Here is a 3,893-nt window from a genome sequence, read left to right on the forward strand (position 1 = left end):
TCCCAACACCAAACTTAGAGTTTGAATGTGGGGTTTCAACACCAAACTTAGAGTTTGGTTGTGGCCTCCCAACACCAAACTTAGAGTTTGACTGTGGGGGCTCTGCTTGGCTCTGTTTTGAGAGAAGCTCTTCATGCTTCTTCTCCATGATGATAGAGGGATATCCTTGGGCCTTAAACACCATGGATTCTTCATTCACTTGAATGATCAACTCTCCTCTATCAACATCAATCACAGCCTTTGCTGTGGCTAGGAAGGGTCTGCCAAGGATGATGGATTCATCCATGCACTTCCCAGTCTCTAGGACTATGAAATCAGTAGGAATGTAATGGCCTTCAATCTTAACCAGAACATCCTCTACAAGTCCATGGGCTTGTTTTCTTGAGTTGTCTGCCATTTCTAGTGAGATTTTTGCAGCTTGCACCTCAAAGATCCCTAATTTCTCCATTACAGAGAGGGGCATGAGGTTTACACTTGACCCTAAGTCACACAAGGCCTTCTTGAAGGTCATGGTGCCTATTGTACAAGGTATAGAAAACTTCCCAGGATCCTGCCTCTTTTGAGGCAGTTTCTGCCTAGACAGGTCATCCAGTTCTTTGGTGAGCAAGGGAGGTTCATTTTCCCAAGTCTCATTTCCAAATAACTTGTCATTTAGCCTCATGATTGCTCCAAGGTATTTAGCAACTTGCTCTTCAGTGACATACTCATCCTCTTCAGAGGAAGAATACTCATCAGAGCTCATGAAAGGCAGTAGCAAGTCCAAGGGAATCTCTATGGTCTCAGTCTGAGCCTCAGATTCCCAAGGTTCCTCATTGGGGAACTCATTAGAGGCCAGTGGACGTCCAGTGAGGCCTTCCTCAGTGGCGTTCACTGCCTCTTCTTCCTCCCAGAAATCGGCCATGTTTATGGCTTTGCACTCTCCTTTTGGATTTTCTTCAGTGTTACTTGGGAGAGTGCTTGGAGGAAGTTCAGTAATTTTCTTGCTCAGCTGACCCACTTGTCCTTCCAAATTCCTAATGGAAGATCTAGTTTCAGTCATGAAACTTTGAGTGGTTTTGATCAGATCAGAGACCATGGTTGCTAAGTCAGAATTATTCTGCTTAGAGCTCTCTGTCTGTTGCTGAGAAGATGATGGAAAAGGCTTGCCATTGTTAAACCTGTTTCTTCCACCATTGTTATTGAAACCTTGTTGAGGTCTCTCGTGATTCTTCCATGAAAGATTTGGGTGATTTCTCCATGAAGAATTATAGGTGTTACTATAGGGTTCTCCTAGGTAATTTACCTCTTCCATGGAAGGGTTCTCAGGATCATAAGCTTCTTCCTCAGATGAAGCTTCCTTAGTACTGTTTGGTGCATTTTGCATTCCAGACAGACTTTGAGAAATCAAATTGACTTGTTGAGTCAGTATTTTATTCTGGGCCAAAATGGCATTCAGAGTGTCAATCTCAAGAACTCCTTTCTTCTGACTAGTCCCATTGTTCACAGGATTTCTTTCAGAAGTGTACATGAATTGGTTATTTGCAACCATTTCAATCAATTCTTGAGCTTCTGCAGGCGTCTTCTTTAGATGAAGAGATCCTCCTGCAGAGCTATCCAAGGACATCTTAGATAGTTCAGAGAGACCATCATAGAAAATACCTATGATGCTCCATTCAGAAAGCATGTCAGATGGACATCTTCTGATTAATTGTTTGTATCTTTCCCAAGCTTCATAGAGGGATTCTCCATCCTTCTGTCTGAAGGTTTGGACTTCCACTCTAAGCTTACTCCATCTTTGTGGTGGAAAGAACTTTGCCAAGAAGGCATTGACTAGCTTTTCCCATGAGTCCAGGCTTTCTTTAGGTTGAGAGTCCAACCATATTCTAGCTCTGTCTCTTACAGCAAAAGGGAATAGCATCAGTCTATAGACTTCAGGGTCAACCCCATTAGTCTTGACTGTGTCACAGATTTGCAAGAATTTAGCTAAAAACTGATGAGGATCTTCCATTGGAAATCCATGGAACTTGCAATTCTGTTGCATTAGAGAAACTAATTGAGGCTTAAGCTCAAAGTTGTTTGCTCCAATGGCAGGGATAGAGATGCTTCTCCCATAGAAATCAGGAGTAGGTGCAGTGAAGTCACCCAGCACCTTCCTTGCATTGTTGGCATTGTTGTTGTTTTCGGCTGCCATGGGTTCTTCTTCTTTGAAGAATTCGGTCAGGTCCTCTAAAGAGAGTTGTGCTTTGACTTCTCTTAGCTTTCTCTTCAAGGTCCTTTCAGGTTCAGGATCAGCTTCAACAAAAATGCCTTTGTCTCTGCTCCTGCTCATATGAAAGAGTAGAGAAAAAGAAAATGTGGAATCCTCTATGTCACAGTATAGAGATTCCTTGAAATGTCAGAGGAAAAGAGAATTAGTAAGAAGAAGGAGAAGGAAAATTCGAACTTCAATTGGATAATGTTCGAATTGTGCATTTAGAAGGAGTAGTACTCCATAATTAGAAGGATGTGGGAAGGAGGGAAGAGAATTTTCGAAAATTCATTTAAAAGATTTTGAAAACATTTTGAAAATTTGATTGATAATTTTCGAAAATTAAAAGTGAAAAAGAAATCAAGTGATTTTTGAAAAAGATTTTGAAATTAGAAATTAAAAAGATTTGATTGAAAACTATTTTGAAAAAGATGTGGTTAAAAAGATTTAATTGAAAAGTTATGGTTTTAAAAAGATGTGATTGAGAAGATATGATTTGAAAACAATTTTAAAAGATATAATTTGAAAACAATTTGAAAAAGATTTGATTTTAAAAATTAATAACTTGCCTAACAAGAAAAGATATGATTCAAACATAAAACCTTTCTCAACAGAAAAGGCAACAATTTTGAGATGTTCAATCAAATCATTAATTGTTAGTAAGTATCTTTTAAAAAGGAAAGAAATTGATTTTGAAAACATTTGATTGAAAAGATTTGATTTGAAAAAGATTTGATTTTGAAAAACTAAGAAAATTGATTTGAAAACAAAATCTTCCCCCTAGCACCATCCTGGCGTTAAACGCCCAGAATGGTATACATTCTGGCGTTTAACGCCCAAAATGCTACCTTTTTGGGCGTTAAACGCCCAACCAGGTACCCTGGCTGGCGTTTAAACGCCAGTCTGCCTTCTTCACTGGGCATTTTTGAATGCTCAGCTTTTTCTGTATAATTCCTCTGCAGTATGTTTTGAATCTTCAATTCTTTGTATCATTGACTTGAAAGGACACAAATTAAAAATATTTTTGGATTTTTGATAATCAAAATGCAAAAGGAATCAATTAACAATGCATGCAAGACACCAAACTTAGCAGTTTGTATACTACTAACACTATATGAGACACATGAACACTCAAGTCAATAGAAATTAAAGATTAAAACAAGAAATATATGCATGGATTCGAAAAATGTAACAAAAACATGCATTTGACACCAAACTTAAGATGAGACTCTAGACTCAAACAAGAAATATTTTTGGATTTTTATGGTTTTGTAAATTTTTTTGTATTTTTCGAAAATTAAATGGGAAAAGGTATCAAAATTCTTAATGAGAATTCCAGGAATCAGTGCAATGCTAGTCTAAGACTCCGGTCCAGGAATTAGACATGGCTTCACAGCCAGCCAAGCTTTCAAAGAAAGCTTCGGTCCAAAACACTAGACATGACCAAAGGTCAGCCAAGCCTTAGCAAATCACTGCTCCAAAAGCAAGATTGATACGAAATCAACAAGCTCTTGTGGTGATAAGTTGAAACCTCGGTCCAATCAGATTAGACATGGCTTCTCAGCCAGCCAGATCTCAACAAATCATCATGAAACTCTAGAATTCACCTTCAAGAATTTCGAAAAAAAATACCTAATCTAAGCAACAAGATGAACCGTCAGTTGTC

The 3,893-nt window shown here is 38.4% G+C and overlaps 1 non-coding gene across 1 annotated transcript; it reads left to right on the forward strand.

Annotated features, from left to right (window-relative positions):
• The first annotated feature begins 1,661 nt into the window (after positions 1 to 1,661).
• LOC130942394 (small nucleolar RNA R71) lies at positions 1,662 to 1,765 on the forward strand. The gene has a single exon (XR_009070965.1). It is a non-coding gene; the product is annotated as a small nucleolar RNA R71 (small nucleolar RNA).
• The last annotated feature ends 2,128 nt before the right edge of the window (positions 1,766 to 3,893 follow it).

Source organism: Arachis stenosperma, chromosome 7, assembly GCF_014773155.1.
Source record: "Arachis stenosperma cultivar V10309 chromosome 7, arast.V10309.gnm1.PFL2, whole genome shotgun sequence".
Classification (NCBI taxonomy): domain Eukaryota; kingdom Viridiplantae; phylum Streptophyta; class Magnoliopsida; order Fabales; family Fabaceae; genus Arachis; species Arachis stenosperma.